Genomic DNA, 22683 nt, shown 5'->3' on the forward strand with positions numbered 1-22683 from the left:
GTCGTTCTTCGTTCGTTCTTCGTCGTTCTTCGGTCTTCAACCGGTAAGTTCCCGAAATCGAACTTTTCAATTCATTCTATGTGCCCTTAGTGGTCCCCACTTGTTTCGCGTGCTTTTATTTTCATTTCGTTTACTTTCCGTACCCCCTTTTGACGTGCTTTAGTCATTTATTCAAGTCATTTTCTCGCCTAATAAAAAATAAAATAAATTTCCACCGATCATTCGTATTGTAACATCTTTTAATTTCTGTTAAAATGAATTCCGACCATTCGGTCATGCCATAACCACGTTTAAAACCAAAAAAAGAGGAAAAATATTAATATAATAATCAAAAAATATCTTTTTGTAAAATAAACCAAAAAAATCAATCGGACGTTTTTCTTTGGGATTTTTCTTTCTTAATCGAATTGACTAATAACCAAAGTGAAACCAAGGCTAAAATCAATTCATAAATCAAACTTTTGTCATCACCTAAAAAGCCATTTTGTAAAAGACTCTAACTAGTTCAGGATAATGAGGCAACTTTAAAGACATAAAATCAACTAAGCTAGAGTTTTGAAATACTTGATAGCAGTCAAATGTCTCATCATCAAAGAAAGCTATGTCTAGGTACTTAGGGTCTAATATGATTCTAGTAGAAAATTGAGAAGAGTACCGTAAACGTTGATCATTTGAAGAAAATAGAGTAGATGATCATGGAGATGACAAGGAAGGAGGAACTGGTGCTGTGGGTGCTTCAGATGGTCCGTGGCGTTGATGGCCAGCAGCGGCAGTGGTGGTCGAAGAGCCCTTTTGCTTTTTCATTGATTCAGCCATTTGAGGAAGTTTTTGCAGATTTCAATCTGTTGGATCGAGTGGCCTCAGAATAATTAAGAAGGGGGGGTTGAATGAATTATTCCTAAACCTTTACTAATTAAAAAACTTACTCTTCTAAGGCTTTTACTTATGTTGTTAAGAGAATATGGAGTAGAAGAGAAACTTAACAGAAAGTAAAAGCGGAAATTAAATGCACAACGGAAAGTAAAAGAGTAGGGAAGAAGGAAACAAACACACAAGAGTTTTTATACTGGTTCGGCAACAACCCGTGCCTACATCCAGTCCCCAAGCGACTTGCGGTCCTTGAGATTTCTTTCAACCTTGTAAAAATCCTTTTACAAGCAAAGATCCACAAGGGATGTACCTTCCCTTGTTCTCTTTGAAACCCTAGTGGATGTACCCTCCACTAGAACTGATCCACAAGAGATATACCCTCTCTTGTTCTCAGTCAAACCCAAGTAGATGTACCCTCTACTTCTACCACAAAGGATGTACCCTCCAATGTGTTAAGACAAAGATCTCAGGCGGTTAAAGCTTTGATACTTTGTGAATGGGGATACAAAAGAATTCTCAGGCGGTTAGTCCTTTGAACACTTTTGTATTAGGGAATGGGAAGAATCAAAAGAATTCTTAGACTGTGTCGTTTTGAATTCTTTGACAAGGGAGTAGGGAGACACAAAAGAATTCAGGTGGTTAGTCCTTTGTTCTTTTGGAAAAGGGAGAAGAGAGACACAAAAAGAATTCAGGTGGTTAGTCCTTGGCGAATTCTTTTTGGCAAAGGGAGAAGAGAATGAAAAGATGAATAGCACAAGTTTTCAAGGTATGGAAAACCAAAAAACTTCAGAAAGCTTTTGGTAGAAAGAAGAAGAAGAAGTTCAAAGAGACTCAAGGCTTGTAAAAGATTGATTGAATGAATTGGAAAAGTATATTGAAAAGCAAATCAAAGCCTTGCTTTTATTGACTCTTCATGTCTGGTCAAGAAGACCATTTAGAAGAGTTATAACTTTTAGAAAAACCTAAAACCAATTTGAAAAGTCAAAAACCTTTTGGAGAGTTACATCTTTTGATTTATTCAGAAACAGTCACTGGTAATCGATTACCAAATCAGTGTAATCGATTATACAAGGCTTTTAAGTGAAAGGATGTGACTCTTCACATTTGAATTTGAATTTCAACGTTCAAAGGCATTGGTAATCGATTACCAAAACATTGTAATCGATTACAGCTTTTTGAAATTAATTGGAATGTTGTAAATTCAATTTGAAAACTTTTTCAAAACATTTTGCTACTGGTAATCGATTACAGGTAATCGATTACCAGAGAGTAAAAACTCTTTGGTAAACATGTTTTGAGAAAAATCATGTGCTACTCAATTTTTGAGAAAAAGTTTTCATACTTATCTTGATTAAGCCTTCTCTTCATTCTTGAATCTTGAGTCTTGAATCTTGATCTTGATTCTTGAGATCTTGATCCTTGAATCTTGATTCTTGACTCTAAACTTTCTTCTTGAGTCTTGAATTCTTCTTGATTCTTATCTTGAATTCTTGAATTGTTCTTGATTCACTTGAGTTGTTCTTTGATTGGTCTTTGAGCTTTTTGTCATCACCTTTGTCACCATCTTTTGTTGTCATCATTGTTATCATCAAAACACCTTTGAATCACCTTTGATTCACCATGAAGCTTTGCTTCTACAATCTCCCCCTTTTTGATGATGACAACTTCTGAAATCAAGAAACACACACACACTTTTTCCTAGTTGATTACTCACATAAATTCTCCCCCTTTGTTTTTGAATTTGTGCTTATCTTGAAATTAAATTGATTACTCATGTGAGTTCTTGATTTATCCCCATTTCTCTCCCCCTTTGGCATCAACAAAAAGCCAAAGTGCGTATCAAACTTAAAGTATACAAATATATCTTAAACATTCATACAATGTTCATGAAAAAGTATCAACCAAATCATGAAGCAAGAAACAAGAACCATGAAAACCATAAAGCAACAACCATGAATAGATTAATTATAAACTCCACATAGTCAAATAACATACTTAATATTGGTCCAAACATACCATGCAAATAAGGAAATAGTAAATTGTTCAAATACCATAATAATATAGCCAAAATACAAGGCTGAAAATCAAAGTAGTAATAATATTAAAATATAATTCTAAGATGATGGTGGCGGCGGTGGTGGAAGATCAAAGCTTGACCGGATGTAAGATACATCTTCTTCAACCTTTATCATTCTTGACTCCATTTCATTGAAGCGCATATCCACTTGCAATTCCAAAGTATCAAACCTCTCACCAACAAAGCTTTGAAGACTATCAAACTTTTCCAAAATCTTTGAAAGAAGAGATGAATCTTCTCCCTCATGTCCTTCTTCACCAACATTTCTAGCACCCTTCTTTACCCAAGAGCCATCATGCTCCTTAATATAACCAAAGGATGCTATGACTGAAGCGCCTATAAGAAATGATGTCTTGATTGGAACATAGGGTTCAAAATCAAGAGGAATGTTGAAGTGTTGAAGGAAAAGGGTAACAAGATAAGGATAAGGTAATGGGGAATTCAATCGCAATGCCTTATGCATGCGATATCTAACAAGGTGTGCCCAATCAATTTGTAAACCTTTATGAAAGGCCCACATGACAATGAGATCTTCTTCAGAAACCTGGGCAAGGTTTGAAGATCTAGGAAGCAAAATGCGAAAAATAAGGTAATGGAGGATGCGGCTTTCAAAAGCCAATGAACCGGCAAGAAGCCTTCCGGTCATATCCGCTTGGTTGGTGCAAACCAACCGGCGGGCATCATGCACAGAAAAATCGAATTTCCAATCATCAATCAGTGCACCCTCAAAAGGTACACCTTCACTCGACAATTTCGTTAAATCATAAAATAGGGATTGGTCAATGACCATCTTAATCCCATAAACTTCAGACATTAGGGTACCTTAATGGATTTCTAAATTGGAATAGAAAGCTTTGACTAGTTCAGAATAAACAGGTAATTTCAGAGACATGAATGGAATAAGATTGGAGTTTTCAAATGCTTGAAAGCATTCAAAATTCTCATTTGAGAAGAACTCCATATCTATGAATTTTGGGTCTATAATGGAATGAGAGGAGAAGAGGTTTGTGTACTGTATACGCTGTTCTTCTGATGAGAACAATGATCTAGAGGGAATGGAGGAAGGCATTGAGGTTTCCTGTGCCCCGGAATGTCATTGACTCCGACTCGAAGTTCCTTTCCGCTTTTTCGATGGTTCTGCCATTTGAGGAGTTTTTTTGGGATTTCAATCGGTTCAAATGAAAGAGATTGAAAAAAGATGAAGTTTGGGCTTTGTGGGGAGTGATTTGGACAAGAATTGAGTGAGATATGGCTGGAGGAAAAATTGGGGACGAGGGTTTTCGAGAGAGAGAGGAGTTGCAGGTTTCAGGATTTCAAATTTGAATATATAGGTGTAGGGACGCGCTGTAATCGATTACACGAATATGGTAATCGATTAGCAGAGAGCATCATTTCCAGAAATAACTGCTTGTAATCGATTACACTATTATGGTAATCGATTACCAGTGGTTATTTTAGCCAGAAAACAAAAACAAAAGGCTTTCTAGGAGAGAAGAAGTTTTGAGTTATTATCAAAATATTTTTTATGAAAAATATATTTGAAAATACTTTATGAATAATTCTTAATCATGTAATTCACATATCATGTCATGCAAAATAACACATTTTCAGAATCAAATGATACTTTATATCCTTTATCACATAATTGACTAACACTTAATAAGCTATGCTTCAAACCTTCTACAAGCAACACATTTTCTATAGGAGTAGAAGAACTCGTACCTATTTTACCAATTCCAATAATTTTTCCTTTGTTGTTGTCGCCATATGTAACGTGTCCGCTTTTCTTGGGGGAAATGGTTCTGAATTTGGATACATCACCCGTCATGTGCTTGGAACATCCAATGTCTATGTACCACTTCTTCCTTACAGAGTCTTCTTTGTTCTTCTCATTATATTTTGTCATGAGACACAAGTTTACTTGGTCTTCATCATGATCTTGGAATAACCTATTCCTGAAAATACTTTTGAAAGACAAAGAATCTAAAGAGGCCATTAATCTTGAAGTGGTTAAACTTTCTACAAGAAACCTGCTCTGATACCACTTGTTGGATCGAGTGGCCTCAGAATAATTAAGAAGGGGGGGGGGGTTGAATTAATTATTCCTAAACCTTTACTAATTAAAAAACTTACTCTTCTAAGGCTTTTACTTATGTTGTTAAGAGAATATGGAGTAGAAGAGAAACTTAACAGAAAGTAAAAGCGGAAATTAAATGCACAACGGAAAGTAAAAGAGTATGGAAGAAGGAAATAAACACACAAGAGTTTTTATAGTGGTTCGGCAACAACCCGTGCCTACATCCAGTCCCCAAGCGACCTGCGGTCCTTGAGATTTCTTTCAACCTTGTAAAAATCCTTTTACAAGCAAAGATCCACAAGGGATGTACCCTCCCTTGTTCTCTTTGAAACCCTAGTGGATGTACCCTCCACTAGAACTGATCCACAAGAGATGTACCCTCTCTTGTTCTCAGTCAAACCCAAGTAGATGTACCCTCTACTTGTGCCATAAAGGATGTACCCTCCAATGTGTTAAGACAAAGATCTCAGGCGGTTAAAGCTTTGATACTTTGTGAATGGGGATACAAAAGAATTCTCAGGCGGTTAGTCCTTTGAACACTTTTGTATTAGGGAATGGGAAGAATCAAAAGATTTATCAGACTGTGTCGTTTTGAATTCTTTGACAAGGGAGAAGGGAGACACAAAAGAATTTAGGCGGTTAGTCCTTTGTTCTTTTGGAAAAGGGAGAAGAGAGACACAAAAAGAATTCAGGCGGTTAGTCCTTGGCGAATTCTTTTTGGCAAAGGGAGAAGAGAATGAAAAGATGAATAGCACAAGTTTTCAAGGTTTGGAAAACCAGAAAACTTCAGAAGTTCAAAGAAGAAGAAGAAGTTCAAAGAGACTCAAGGCTTGTAAAAGATTGACTGAATGAATTGGAAAAGTATATTGAAAAGCAAATCAAAGCCTTGCTTTTATTGATTCTTCATGTCTAGCCAAGAAGACCATTTAGAAGAGTTATAACTTTTAGAAAAACTTAAAACCAATTTGAAAAAGTCAAAAAACTTTTGAAGAGTTACAACTTTTGATTTATTCAGAAATAGTCACTGGTAATCGATTACCAAATCATTGTAATTGATTATACAAGGCTTTTAAATGAAAGGATGTGACTCTTCACATTTGAATTTGAATTTCAACGTTCAAAGGCATTGGTAATCGATTACCAAAACATTGTAATTGATTACAGCTTTTTGAAATTAATTGGAACGTTGTAAATTCAATTTGAAAACTTTTTCAAAACATTTTGCTATTGGTAATCGATTACAACAATCTGGTAATCGATTACCAGAGAGTAAAAACTCTTTGGTAAACATGTTTTGAGAAAAATCATGTGCTACTCAATTTTTTAGAAAAACTTTTCATACTTATCTTGATTAAGCCTTTTCTTGATTCTTGAATCTTGAATCTTGATCTTGATTCTTGAGATCTTGATCCTTGAATCTTGATTCTTGACTCAAAACTTTCTTCTTGAGTCTTGAATTCTTCTTGATTCTTATCTTGAATTCTTGAATTGTTCTTGATTCACTTGAGTTGTTCTTTGATTGATCTTTGAGCTTTTTGTCATCACCATTGTCACCATCTTTTGTTATCATCTTTTGTTGTCATCATTGTTATCATCAAAACACCTTTGAATCACCTTTGATTCACCATGAAGCTTTGCTTCTACACAATGAATGGAATCAAAAGAGGATTGAAAATGATGAAGTTTGGGCTTTGTGGAACATGATTTGGTTAAGAAATGAAGATATGAGGATTTGAAGTTTGGGAAGAAAAAAAAAAGGGTGCCACAAGCATGAGTTTCGTGACTACAATGTTTGAAACACATGTTATTTATAGTGAAGGACGAATGGTAATCGATTACAGGGCCGTATTGCCTACTGGTAATCGATTACAGGACCATACAGCCTACTGGTAATCTCGATTACAGGGATCTGTAATCGATTATAGGCTACCTGTTCTTGTGTAATCGATTACATGTAATGGTAATCGATTATCAGAACACCAAACAAGGCTTTTCTCCTAAAAATTACCTATTTCTATTATCTAAGAACATCATCTAACTCTATCAGTCAATTATACTAACAAGCATACAATATTAATCAAGCAAAATCAAAACACAATAACACATCAATCAAAAACACAATCAAATACTTACAATTAAACACAATCAAACATCAATCTCAAACACAACTAAAAACTCATTCAAAAACAATCATCAAAGACAATCAACATTTAAGTAGAAAACAAACATCAAAATTCAATCAAGAGTTAACAATCATAGGCAAAAAATAATTAAAAGTAATTAATCAAACACAAGTGACCTTTATTCGTTGTCTCCATAGATCACATATTTACTATCTTTGGGAGAAATATGAATAAACTCTGATGCATCTCTTGCCATGTGTTTGGAGAAATTTCTATCAATGTATAAACTTTGCTCTTCTCCATTTTCATAGTCTTTTAACATGAAACCCAGATTTATGATTTTATTTTTCTGAATCACTTGAAGAATTTATGTCATTATCTTTCCAAGTGATTTATGCTTTCTTTTCTTTCTTTTCTTTGAGATTCCTCTTGTCGGATCTTTCCATTCTTCTTTTAAAGACAAGACAATTGAATCTCATGTGCCCAGGTTGATTGCTTTCATAGCATGTTGGGGCTAAGGAGGAATCTTCTTCTTTCTTCTTTGTATTCATGTTTGATTCCGTTTTATTTCTCAAAAATTTATTGAACCTTTTCACAAAGAATCATCATCATCATCATCTTCTTCTATTTTAGTAAGGTCCTCTTTGTCACTTTCTTCTTGAATAAAAGATGATAAGGCTCTGAGTGCTATTCCTTTTCTCTTTATATCATTCTCTTCATGTTGATGGAGTCTCATAAGTTTCATTTCATGTTCTTGAAGTTTTCCAAAGAGAGTGGCAAGAGACATATTAGTGACATCTCTTGATTCTGCAATTGCTGTTACTTTTGGTTGCCATTGCCTGCTTAAACATCTCAACACTTTGTTAATAAGATCTTCATTAGGAAATATTTTTCCCAATGATGCAAGATGATTAACTATACGAGTAATTCTCTTCTTCATATCTTCTCTGGTCTCATATTGAAACATTCTGAACAATTCATATTCATGTGAGAGTTTATCCTAGATCTTTTAACATCTGTTGTGCCTTCATGTGTTACTTGTAAAGTGTCCCACATTTCCTTAGCACTCTTACAATTTGAAACTCTTAAATATTCATCCATTCCCAGGGCAGATGTAATTATGTTTTTGGCTTTTAAATTATATTGTACTCGTCTTCTATCCTCTTCAGACCATCTATCTCTAGGTTTTTCTATTGTTTTGCTTCCACTTGTTGTGCTCCCATCTATTACGGTTCTTTCTACTGTGGGGGGTATATAAGGCCCTATTTCTATGGCTTCCCAAATATTTAAGTCTATTGCCTCAACAAAAATTTGCATTCGGGTTTTCCAGTAGTGGTAACCCTCTCCATTAAAGATTGGAGGTCTATTGATTGAATTTCCCTCTGGAAATAAGAAGTTTGCCAAGGCCATTATTCTTGAAACTTATAAACTTTATACAAGAATGAAGCTCTGATACCACTTGTTAGACAAATGGCCTCAGTTATCTTAAGAAGGGGGGTTGAATTAAGATACAAAGACTATTCCCCAATTAAAATTTCACTCTCTCTTTTTTGGATTAACAATGCACCCTTAACGTGAATTACTCAAAAGACAATTCAAAATAAACTTCTTTCAAGCCAAAGATAAATAGCAATAAATAAAAGAAGTTTAAGGGAAGAGAGAAATGCAAACTTGATTTATACTGGTTCGGCTATTTCCCGTCCCTACGTCCAGTCCTCAACCAACCCACTTGAGATTTTCCACTCTCTTTGTAAAACTCTTTTTACAAAGTCTAAACCACACAGGGACAACCCTTCCCTTGTGTTCAGGAATCCTTTACAACAAGAGACCCTCAGTCTCTCAATCCCTTTTCAGAAGTAAGAAGAAGAGAAGAAGAAATCTCTCTTGAAAGAGAAAGATATTACAATTGAAGATCAATCAAGATTGCTTATTGAATATAAAAGTTTTTGACCCAAGAATCCTTTTTGAGAGGATAAGACATTTCAGTTCAGAAAAACTCTCTTAATCTTTTGAGAGGATAAGACTTTTTGGGCAATAAAAACTCTTAAGAATTTTCGTATCCCAAGTCACTTATATATAGGCCTTTGATGGCCATTCAAAAACATTTGAAAATATGTGACTGTTGGGAGTTATATTCAAAAATACTCACTGGTAATCGATTACAATAATGGTGTAATCGATTACATAGTTACTTCTAAAGAGTTATGACTATTCTCATTTGAAATTTGAATATTTAAACACTGGTAATCGATTACCAACTTACCGTAATCGATTACACAGCTTTGAAATTTAAATTCAAATTTCTTATGGCTGTTTTAAAGCGTTCCAAACCTCTGGTAATCGATTACAAGCCATGTGTAATTGATTTCATGCTTTTTAAAATATTTAAAACCTTTTCAGAAAGCATATTGGCCACTGGAAATTGATTACATCCTCTGGTAATCGATTACCAGAGAGTAAATCTCAATTTAAAATGATTTAGATAAAATTCTTTGGCCAAACCTTTTGCCTTTTCAATTTGGAAACTTCTTCCTAAGATTCTAGAGATCAACTTGATCATATATCTTTATTTTCCTGGATTCTTGGATTTTTGCCTTGAATAAAACTTGAGAAGCACTTGATCCTTTGGCATCATCAAAACATCAAAATATATTGCTTCTACATCAGGTGCATTAGCAAAAGCCTTGGTGCCTTGGAAGTGACAAAAATAGAAAATCATGACGGTCTCCACAAGCTATCGGACTCGCTTGTCTCAGGATAGCAAAGGGAACTACAACAATCTAAAAAACAATTAGAAATGGATGACCATCATCATTCCCGCATACCATCGGACTCGTTTGTCTCTGGATGGGAAATGGGACTTTGATAGTCTCGGGACAAATGAAAACGAGTGACCATTACGGTCTCCGCATGCCATCGACTCGAGTGTCTTTGGATGGCGGGGTGGAGACTAAAGTAGTCTCGGTCGGAAGACACTGAGTCTTCATTGAAAAGGTGCAGATGACCACATTGGTCTCTGCGTGTCAACGGACTCGCTTGCCTCTGATTGACGAAGGGGAGACTAAAGTAGTCTCGGTTGATAGACATTGAGTCTTGGACGAAAAGCTGCAGATGACCATCATGGTCTCCACGTGTCAATGAGCTCGCTTGCCTCTAGTTGACAAAAATGAGAGACTAAAGTAGTCTCACGCGTGTCATCGGACTTGATTGTCTCCGGATGATGGGAGACTAAAGTAGTCTCGTGTGTGTCATCGGAGTTGATTGTCTCTGGATGATGAAAAGGTGCGGATGACCATGACTTGTCTCCGCGTGTCAACGGGCTTGCTTGCCTCTGGTTGATGAAAAGGAGAGACTAAAGTAGTCTCGGTTGATAGACATTAAGTCTTCGACGAAGGTGCAGATGACCACACTGGTCTCCGTAGGCTACATTATCTCTTTGCTGCACCGAATGGAACATATAAATATACTATAAGTAATTGAATCGTAGGCTACATTATCTCTTCGTTGTAGCAAATGGCACATATAATTATACTATAAGAATTTAACTCATAGGCTACATTATCTCTTCGTTGTAGCAAACGGCAAATATAATTATACTATGAGAATTTGACTCATAGGCTACATTATCTCTTCGTTGTAGCAAACGACAAATATAATTATACTATGAGAATTTGACTCATAGGCTACATTATCTCTTTGTTGTAGCAAACAAAAAATATAGTTATACTATGAGAATTTGATTCATAGGCTACATTATCTCTTCCTTGTAGCAAACGGCAAATATAATTATATTATGAGAAATTGACTTATAGGCTACATTATCTCTTCATTGTACCAAACGGCAATCAACCATGAACTCACAATAAATAAAATAAACAAATAATTCAACATTCATCCTTGTATATATTATCAAAATCTCAAAATAAATTTCAAAGATCACAAAGAATATATATATTTTGAAGTTTACTTGCTTCTCCTAAAAGAACTTTAAAAATGTCGCTAAGTAGATTAGCTACTCACATAAATAACACAATCAATGTCTTCCACTACTGTTGGGAAGATCAACCACCATATTTTTCACAGGATCTAAGCATTTAAAATAAGAGAACAAGAGATTAGACAAAATCCCCAATTTTAGCAAACCTAGGGTTTTGTGGAAACCATAATAATTCCTAATACTTAGTTTCTAACCATTTTCACACAACCCATAACTAATCAGTGCTATAAAATACTCATCTAACACAACGGGTTATAATTTTTCACCTTAAAGAGATCAAATAGAAAAATCTAAGGAAATGAGTAGTGTTCCCCTTTTTCTCCAATCACCTTCTTGTGCTTGGAAATGACATAAGGATGCAATAAGCTTGATAATGTTTGAACAATGGAAGGAGATGAGTGAAAGATTGAGAGATGAAAATTTGGGGAAGAAGAGATAGGGTTTGAGAAATGTGGGGGGGGGGGGGGGGTGGGTTATTGAAAAGGAAGAAGGGATTTTGAAAAAAAATGGGGGAGGGGTCTCGGGTAGTATAAAACTGCTGGAGGGGGGGGGGCTTTTCTTTTTTTTGTTTCTTCCCTTATTAAGTGAAACAATGCATTTCACTTAATGCGTCAGACATTCCCATTGAAATTTGACATTTTGACACACCAACCACAATGCAAGAAAAAAATATAATTAATTAGTTAATCATTTAAAGAAAACATATAAGAAAGCTAAATATTGACGCAAACTGATTGAACGGACTTCTCTAACCTGATATTTGTCCTTGTCATTAGCGTTGTCAACAGGACAACCAAAATTTTCAAGTTCATAGTCAGCTGAAAAATGCAAAGTGTGCTTTTGATCTTTTTATTTGTCGAGGAGATGAAGCGGCAATGTGACAAGAAAAGGTTTGAAATGTTTTCCTGGATCTAGTTTTTTCTTTCAATGCCATACAAATATATTATTTCTTATCATTGTGTTATATGATATGCAGAGACTTGTATGACTATATGGTAACAAGATATAGAGATGGAGACAGGTCTAAAGGTGGCAAAGGGGAGACTTTTTGGTTGCATCAGTTGCAAACTGCTTATGATTAATATGACAAAGATGCTACATTGTTTGTTTTCCAATTGAAATCTCTAAAGAAGGGAAAATCGCGTAGTCTTCTAACACAGGTGTCACAACCTACCCTATGGCGGGAGCACAAGAAAGGCCTCTCGTGTGGGCCAAGGGTGCGTCTTCCGTCGAAGGAAAGCACGTGGAGTCGCCACCAACGTTTATTCGAGGAAAACATCGGAAAAACCAAAAACATGATGGTCTGCCTATTTTGAAAATGAGGGTTTGGGAGTTGTTTACGCATGGGGAAGGTATTAGCACCCACGCGTTCGTCACAAGGGACAGCAACCTCTAATTGAATGTGCATGACATGACTTCAACATTATGTATTTTCCCTTTTTATGCTTTTTTTTTGTCTTTTTATGTTTTTTACTTTTTTGTGGTTGACGAGGGTGTTCCTGTCGCTCCTATGTATTCCTCAATTGCGATGAGGAAATCAGACCTACGTAGTTCTTTGAGAACTGAACGTTAGTTAAGTTGTTTTATCTTTGTTTGAAAGATTGATTTTAGTTACAAACAAAAGTCATTTAAGGCGTTGGACCTTTAAGCGATCTTTTGATTTTTTGAAAAGCGAGAATCGTTAAGGCGCTGGACCCTTTTGAACGATCTCTTGATTTTTGAATGGAGGGGAGAACCGTTAAGGCATTGGACCTTGAACAGTTTCAAATGACCTTTTTGCGGGCAAAAGTTTGATTTGTGAGTTGATTTTAGCCTTCGTTTCACTCGGTTATTTCTCAACTCATTTAAAGAGAACTTTCAAAGTAAATGTCCGGTTGAAACTCACCTTTTTAATGATTAACCGAGGTTACAGCACAAACAACCGGTTGAATTTTATTTTAAAGGCGATTAAATGAGATTACAATGCAAATGATCGGTCAGAATTCATTTTAACATTGATTAAGTGCGGTTAGGGCTTAAACGATCGGTCGAAATATGTTAAAATAATGAAGAAAAAGAATACCAAAAGTAAGCGAGATAAAGATGAAATAGAATGAATTCAAAGCATCGAAATTGAAAACTAACCAATTGAAGATCAATGAACGATGAAGAACAAACAAAGAACGGTGAAGAACAACGATGAACGTTAGCAGAATTGATCACCGAAACGTCACGGAAGCATCTCGGCTTGGATTTTTTCCTTCTTTCTTCTTCTACTCACTAATTTTAAGTGATTTCTGGGTGCCAAAGATGATGAACCCTTTTTTCCTCAGCCTCCCCATGCCATTTTATAGAAAAAATGGGGGAGGTGGTTGCCGCCTAGCTCGCCTAGGCAAGCTGTTGCTTCCTCCAGAAGATTCTAGATGGGCTTAGATGGGTTGAGAGCTAAGTATACCTCCTAAATTTATCAGTTCACCACCATTTTGTGTTTTTGGCTTATTTCCTTCCGAAATGTCGGGAAACTTTATGAATTATGCGGCGATGAGTGTTAAGCATCTCAATTTGGTCAGCAACGGTCCGCATGTTGATAAACAATTGTCCCTCTTTACTTATCTTTTATTGGAGATAAAAGGGAAGTAAAGATAAGACACTAATTTTGTTCGAGCTGAAATTCCACCCGACAGATCAACAACTCAATTAGTGAAACCTGTCAGAAGAAAGGGCATAAAAAGACATCAGGTGTTTGACAAATGGCCTCGGTTATCTTAAGAAGGGGGGGTTGAATTAAGATACAAAGACTATTCCCCAATTAAAATTTCACTCTCTCTTTTTGGATTAACAATGCACCCTTAACATGAATTACTCAAAACACAATTCAAAATAAACTTCTTTCAAGCCAAATACAAACTTCTTTCGGCCATTTCTCGTCCCTACGTCCAATCCTCAAGCAACCCACTTGAGATTTTCCACTCTCTTTGTAAAACTCCTTTTACAAAGTCTAAACCACACAGAGACAACACTTCCCTTGTGTTCAGGAATCCTTTACAACAAGAGACCCTCGGTCTCTCAATCCCTTTTCAGAAGTAAGAAGAAGAAAAGAAGAAATCTCTCTTGAAAGAGAAAGATATTACAATTGAAGATCAATCAAGATTCCTTATTTAATATAAAAGTGTTTGACCAAAGAATCATTTTTGAGAGGATAAGACATTTCAGTTCAGAAAAACTCTCTTAATCTTTTGAGAGGATAAGACTTTTTGGGCAATAAAAACTCTTAAGAATTTTCGTATCCCAAGTCACTTATATATAGGCCTTTGATGGCCATTCAAAAACATTTGAAAATATGTGACTGTTGGGAGTTATATTCGAAAATCCTCACTGGTAATCAATTACAATAATGGTGTAATCGATTACACAGTTGCTTCTAAAGAGTTATGACTATTCTCATTTAAAATTTGAATATTTAAACACTGGTAATCGATTACCAACTTACTGTAATCGATTACCCAACTTTGAAATTTAAATTCAAATTTCTTATGGCTGTTTTAAAGCGTTCCAAACCTCTGGTAATCGATTACAAGCCATGTGTAATTGATTACATGCTTTTTAAAATATTTAAAACCATTTAAAACCTTTTCAGAAAGAATATTGGCAACTGGTAATCGATTACCAGAGAGTAAATCTCAATTTAAAATGAGTTAGATAAAATTCTTTGGCCAAACCTTTTGCCTTTTCAATTTGGAAACTTCTTCCTAAGATTCTAGAGATCAACTTCATCATATATCTTTATTTTCCTGGATTCTTGGATTTTTGTCTTGAATAAAACTTGAGAAGCACTTGATCCTTTGGCATCATCAAAACATCCAAATATCTTGCTTCTACATCAGGTGCATCAGCAAAAGCCTTGGTGCCTTGGAAGTGACAAAAATAGATAATCATGACGGTCTCCGCAAGCTATCGGACTCGCTTGTCTCGGGATAGCAAAGGGAACTACAACAATCTCAAAAACAATTAGAAATGGATGACCATCATCATTCCCGAACACCATCGGACTCGTTTGTCTCTGGATGGGAAATGGGACTTTGATAGTCTCGGGACAAATGAAAACGAGTGACCATTACGGTCTCCGCATGCCACCAGACTCGAGTGTCTTTGGATGGCGGGGTGGAGACTAAAGTAGTCTCGGTCGGAAGACACTGAGTCTTCAACGAAAAGGTGCAGATGACCACATTGGTCTCTGCGTGTCAACGGACTCGCTTGCCTCTGGTTGACGAAGGGGAGACTAAAGTAGTCTCGGTTGATAGACATTGAGTCTTGGACGAAAAGCTACAGATGACCATCATGGTCTCCGCGTGACAATGGGCTCGCTTGCCTCTAGTTGACAAAAATGGGAGACTAAAGTAGTCTCATGCGTGTCATCGGACTTGATTGTCTCCGGATGACGAAAAAGGGAGACTAAAGTAGTCTCGTGCATGTCATCGGACTTGATTGTCTCTGGATGATGAAAAGGTGCGGATGACCATGACTTGTCTCCGCGTGCCAACGGGCTCGCTTGCCTTTGGTTGACGAAAAGGAGAGACTAAAGTAATCTCGGTTGATAGACATTAAGTCTTCGACGAAGGTGCAGATGACCACACTGGTCTCCGTGTGTCAACGGGCTTACTTGCCTTTGGTTGACGAAAGGGGTGCAGATGACCATAATTTGTCTGTGTGTGATATTGGACTTGATTGTCTCTGGATAGCAAAGGCGACGGATGACCACTATTTGTCTCCGCGTGCCATCGGACTTGCTGTCACTGGATGGCGAAAAGGGTGCGGATGACCATAATTTGTCTCCACGTGCTATCAGACTTCATTGTCTCTGGATAGCAAAAGTGGAGACAAAAGTAGTCTCGGTCGATAGACATTGAGTCTTTGACAAAGAGAGCAAATGACCATATTGGTCTCTGCGTGTCATCGGACTTGCCACCTCTGGATGAAGAGGGAGACTAAAGTAGTCTCGGTCGATAGACATCGAGTCTTCGACAAAGGGAGTAGATGACCATATTGGTTTGTGTGTCATCAGACTTGCCATCTCTGGATGATGAAGGGAGACTAAAGTAGTCTCGGTCGATAGACATTGAGTCTTCAACGAAGTTGCAGATGACCACACTGGTCTCCATGTGTCAACGGGCTCGCTTGACTCTGGTTGACAAAAGGGGTACGGATGACCATAATTTATCTCTGCGTGCTATCGGACTTGATTGTCTCCGGATAGCAAAGGCGGCGGATGACCACAGTCTATCTCCGCTTGCCATCGAACTTGCTGTCTCTAGATGGTGAAAAGGGTGCGGATAACCATAATTTGTCTCCACGTGCTATCAGACTTCATTGTCTCTGGATAGCAAAAATGGAGACTAAAGTAGTTTCGGTCGATAGACATTGAGTCTTCCACAAAGAGAGCAGATTACCATATTGGTCTCTGCGTGTCATCGGACTTGCCGCCTCTGGATGATGAAGGGAGACTAAAGTAGTCCCGATCGATAGACATAGAGTCTTCGGCAAAGGGAGCAGATGACCATATTGGTCTCTGCGTGTCATCAGACTTGCCGTCTCTAGATGACGAAGGGAGACTAAGGTAGTCTCAGTTGATAGACATCGAGTCTTCGACAAAGGGAACAGATGACCATATTGGTCTCTGCGTGTCATCGAACTTGCTGTCTCTGGATGTCCAAGGGAAACTAAAGTAGTCTCGGTCGATAGATATCGAGTCTTTGATAAAGGGAGTAGATGACCATATTGGTCTCTGTGTTCATTGGACTTGCCGTCTCTGGATAATGATGGGAGACTAAAGTAGTCTCGATGTTTTTTCACTAAAATTTGAACACGTTTAGTAAAGAAGCTAACCTCCAAACCAATCATAGCAAGATGTATCTTTGAAGAAAAACAATGTTTCTATTGGGGAAGGGAAGCATGTTGATAAAATTTTCTCATAACCACAAATGAGATTTAGGATCATTTCATTTCTAAACGATCATTTAGAAGAAACACCAGGTCCAACTGAAATAGAGGAAAACCGCTCAAAGTGTATAAATCTCACATATGCAAGTGTTTCATCCTAATTTTGAACCATAGATATGTCATGACTTGACTTTACAAATCATTTCCTATCAAATCAAAGATAACATGCGTAATCATGGATCAATAGGACATCACGAAATTGTTTTTGGTGGGAAATTTGGCTTCGGGTGTTTTGGCCCTTTCCTTTCCTATTTTCTTTTTGGTGTGACGTGAAAGAGACGCAGGCACAAAGATCTGGTTGGCAACCAAGAAGGTGATTGCTTCACGCATCCCAAGTCATGGTTTGTTTATCTTTTCTTTCTTACTTGTGACACTTCTGTACATTATTCAGACATTGTCTGGTCCGATGACCTTTCTGTATATTTCTCTTTTGCTTTATTCCGATCTTTGATCGAGAATTTTTTCTTTTTCTTGCTTTCCTTCGATCTTTGATTGGGGATTTTCTCTTTTTCTTTTGCTTTCCTCCAATCTTGATCGGGGATTTTCTCTTTTTCTTTTGCTTTTTGAAGCACATTCACAACTTAACAGTAAATGAAACTTCTTTTTTGGGAGATCCTTCTGTTCTTTCTTTCAAGGGTAAGGGTAAGAATTCCTATCCTGGGTCAAGGTTTATGGCTGAAAGGTTGAGGATTTTGCTCAAAAGGCTTGCAGAAGGAAAGACATGGCGTATGTCAGGGTATTTGCTTGGCAAGCGGTTTAGGGATCAAGGATAAGGGAATGACCCATATTATTTCCATGACACGCATAAAACAATGATCATTCAGAAATTTATGCAAAATTGATCATGCATGCACCCATGTGGACACTCAAGCATCAAGTTTTGTGGCCATGTAACACTAAGGCTTAGGGTTCATTTTCCCCATTTAAATCAACCTAGTGTTTCCAAAAGATGCTCTTTTATCAATTTATGCACACATCCGAGTCTATTTAGGCATTTGGGAAAACTTACACAGCATTCACCCTTCTGGTGTACACACATTTTTTCAAAATCCACTTGTTTTCTAACAAGTGAATTTTTCCAAAGAAAAACTTGTAGTTATTTCTTTTGAAAAACATGTTGGCCTTTTTTGTCCCCTTTTTTTTGGTTAATTGGTTTTTTATATTCTTTTAAAAAGCACAGAAACAGAGGACATCGAGTCCTATGAAACACAAGGACAAAAACATTGAAGTTTTTGAGATGAAGACATTGTCATCTTTAAAAGCGTAAATGACGGCATTGTCGCCTTTTGAAGGCATGCAATGACTGAAGACATTGTTGTCTTTGAAATGCAAGTGATGTTCATTTTCGCCTTTGAAGGCATGCAATGACCGAAGACATTGTCGTCTTCGAAATGTAGCTGAGGACATTGTCTCCTTTTGAAGGCATGCAATGACTAAAGACATTGTTGTCTTCGAAATGAAAATGATGACAATGTCGCCTGTTGAAGATATGCAATGACTGAAGACATTGTCATCTTCGAAATGTAGATGAGGACATTGTTGCCTTTTGAAGGCATGCAATGACTGAAGACATTATTGTCTTCGAAATGAAAATGATGACATTGTCGCCTTTCGAAGACATGCAATGACTGAAGACATTGTTGTCTTTGAAATGTAGATGAGAACATTGTCGCCTTTTGAAGGCATACAATGACTGAAGACATTGTCATCTTCAAAATGAAAATGATTACATTATCGCCTTTTGAAGACATGCAATGACTGAAGACACTGTCATCTTCGAAATGTAAATAATGGTCATTGTCGCCTTTGAAGGCATGCAATGGCTGAAGACATTTTCGTCTTTGAAATGTAAATGATGACCATTGTTTCCTTTTTGAAGGCCTGCAATGACTGAAGACACTGCCGTCTTCAAAATGTAAATGATGGCCATGATGATCTCTGTGTGTCATCGGACTTGATTGTCTCTGGATGACGATATGGAGACTAAAGTAGTCTCGGTTAAGCATGAATGACAGAGGAATTTGAGTCCTCTGAAGGCGAGGACTTTGACTCATATGAAGTCGAGGACTTTGAGTCCTCTAAAGGTGAGGACTTTTTAGCCCTCTGAAGGCGAGGACTTTTAGCCCTCTAAAGGCGAGGACTTTTTAGTCCTCTGAAGGCGAGGACTTTGAGTCCTTTTGAAACAAGCCAATGGGCATTAGTACCGAAGGGCTCAGCCTCATGAGAAAATAAGAGATTGACTCTTTGAGAGGGCTTCTCATATATGGATTTGAACATGATTTTTTTTTTGTGGATGCACATGTATGCAACCTTCATCTTGAAATTCAGTAAATGCAGGCTTTGTATGCAACAATGCAATGCAATGGAAAGTTGTACAATGTTCATGACATTCTTTCTTATTTCTGTGATTTTGATTTTGATTTTTTGTTGTTGTTTTTTTTAGAAAACAACATGCTTTGGCTCGGAGGGAGTAGCAAAGGATAGACAAGTGTTTGGGATATTGAAACATGGCCATGTGTCATTTCAAATCCTGACTTAGATCCTTTTGTAGTTTGGATTTTGGGCAAAACCTTAACAACATTCCCCTGGTTGTTTTTTTCTCTTTTTATTTTTTACTACCCTAATTTTTCTTAGGCCGCCCTTTTAGGTTTTCAATCTAACAAGTAAGAAATTTTGATCTGCCCCCTAGGTTCGCTTGAGGCTCATGCACAGTGCCTCTCATTGCCGTAGTGTAGGGCTTTGAGGTATCTATTGCCGTTTTCTTTTGTCACGACCTTGTAGCAAGGAAGGATGAAATAAGCTGTGCAGATTCTTGAAAATGAATTTTTCAAGGATGAGAAACATTTGAAGGATTTTTCAATTGATAGATTAAGTCAAATGACTCATATTCTTAATAACTCACTTCTCTCTCAAAAAGACAAACTTTCAGGAATGATAGAATGAGATCACATGAATGTCTGTATTTTTTTCATTTGAAACACAGTGAATCAAATGCTTTGTTTTGAAAAACTTTACTCGTCGTTTTACGGCACCCCGAACAAACGCGTAGAACGAGTAATTTCTGATTGAACAGTCTTGGAAGTCAAAACTCAGCAGCGCAGGTCGCTTGAGCAAACAAACCAACGGTTTACATTCACATTCCAGTGGAAGTTAATTAAGCAAAGATGTAATTGTGAGAGGATGAGAGACAAGGATGTCAAATTTATCCATAATATTAGCATTGTAATTGTGGTTTACAATAATGACATAAACTTGAAAATCCTAATGAGTCATTAGAGACATCTAACAACAACCTTCAAATTGCCCCATGTATGGTGTCGCTTGCCAATGTCATAATTCACAAATGATTCTCCTCAAATTTCAGCCAGCCTGCATCAATTAGACCTTGCACCTTATGCTTCAGGGTCCTACAATGCTAAATGGAATGCCCCAGAACTCCTCTATGGTAAGCACATGTTGTGTTCAAGTCGTATCATTGGAAAAATGGAGGTTGAGGAACCTTGGCTGGGGTTATGGCTACCATTGAATTATCGAGTAGATATGGGAGCAAGTTAGCATAGGACACCGAAATTGGGGTGAATTCTATAGCTTTTTCGCTGGAAAATTCCTTCCTTGGTTGGTGTTTTGGTTTGTGCTAAAGGTGGTGTTGGCATTGGTTGTGTGGCAGGTAGGCTTTGTGGCTGATTTAGTGATGGCCTTTGTGGATGATTGGGTGGTGGGTAATGAGAAGGGTTGATATCGGCTGAGTGATGACATTGTTGAGCAGGTGGGAAATTTGGCCATGTAGGAATGGCAGCCAGAACATGGGTTCCTTCCTCCTTCTCATTCTCTCCATTTGCCCCAGGCTATTTACTTGTCAAAGCGAGACAATCAAATTTTCCTCTTCTCAGACCCACTTCGACCCTTTCGCCGGCGAACACTAAATCGAAAAACCTTGAAGGCATGTAACCCACCATCTTCTCATAGTAGGACATCGATAACATGTCTACTATCATCGCTATCAACTCCCTTTCCATCATTGGGAGTGCTACTTGAGCTGCCATATCCTTCCACCTTTGGGCATACCCTTCGAAAGATTCGTGCTCCCTTTTGCAAAAATTTTGTAGCTGCGTCCTATCCAGAGCCATATCAGAATTGTACTGATACTGCCTAATGAAGGAAACCATTAGGTCTTTCCAAGAATGGACTCAGAAGGTTCAAGATTAGTGTACCAGGTGACAGCTGCCCCAGTAAGACTTTCCTAGAAGAAATGCATCAGCAACTTTTCATCTTTTGTGTATGCCCCCATTTTCCTACAATACACCTTTAGGTGGTTCTTGGGGCAAGTAGTCCCCTTGTGATGCAATCCTCCCTAGGAAGGGACCAGGCACTAGAGCCATGAGCAAGAGGCTCCAAGAGGATTGGGCTAGAGCTATTGAAGAAGGCCCTAGGATTCTCATGAACCTTAGGGTAGATTTCTGAGCCCACGGGCCAAGGTTGGGTCCAATTATCTTTGTACATATTAGACTAGGATGTCATTATATTTGGTCCTTGCATTTAGGGCTCCATAATGTAGGTAGGGTATCCTAGAAATATAGGATTTTTCAGCCCTTGTATTTTAGGGCACCTAGACTAGTTTTTGTATTAGAGGTAGTTTTTTAATTTCACATACACTAAGTGAATATTTGATGTGTGTGGTTGGAAATAAATTTAATCGAATTAGTAGAAGCCCAATCCAATTAAATTTTAGAGGGGGAGGTGAGCATTTGCTTACCACACCCCAGTACCACATCATATAGTCACACTTTGTGCATGTCCTTCATGCTTTACATGCCTCATGACACCTAAGCACACTTAGTGGAGAATCTTGGAATTGATCTTGGATTAGTGGCCTGAAGCATAACTAAAATTCACTAATCATAATTAGTGAAATTTTGGCTCCAAAGTTTGGCTCCACAAATTCAATTTCAAATTCAAGTGAAATTTGAATTGAAATTCAAATTTCCCTCCAATTTTGTGTGACACTTAGGCTATAAATAGAGGTCATGTGTGTGCATTTTTTTCAACTTTGATTATTTGAAAATTAAAATTCAGATTTCAGAGCTCTTTTAGAGCACAAAATTCCGTGCTCTTCTCCCTCTCCCTTCATTCATATCCTTCTTCCTCCAAGCTCTTATCCATGGCCTCCTATGGTGGTGAGCTTCTTCTAGACTCATCTTCTCCTTGAAGTGGCGTCTCCTCTCTCTCTTCTTTCTCTATTCCGCTGCCATTCATCTTCCAAGAAGCAAAGGAATCCATTGATGAAGAAGATCCTAGGCCTACAAGCTCCAATGGAGCTTACATCATGTGGTATCAGAGCATCTTCATCTAGGTGATGTTCTTTTGCTTCCTCTATCTTTTTGTTCGGTGAATTCTCTTTAATTCCTTGTTCTTCATCTTATTCTCCATGTATATCCTCCATTGTCTTGTGGTTTGGCGCTGTTTAGAGTAGATTCAAAAAAAAATAAACCGATTAAATCTTAGATCTACACTTGTTCTTGCATTTCTATGGTTCAAATTTTATAGATCTACTCTTGAATCCTGT

This window comes from Glycine soja, chromosome 12 (genome assembly GCF_004193775.1).
Source record: "Glycine soja cultivar W05 chromosome 12, ASM419377v2, whole genome shotgun sequence".
NCBI lineage: Eukaryota > Viridiplantae > Streptophyta > Magnoliopsida > Fabales > Fabaceae > Glycine > Glycine soja.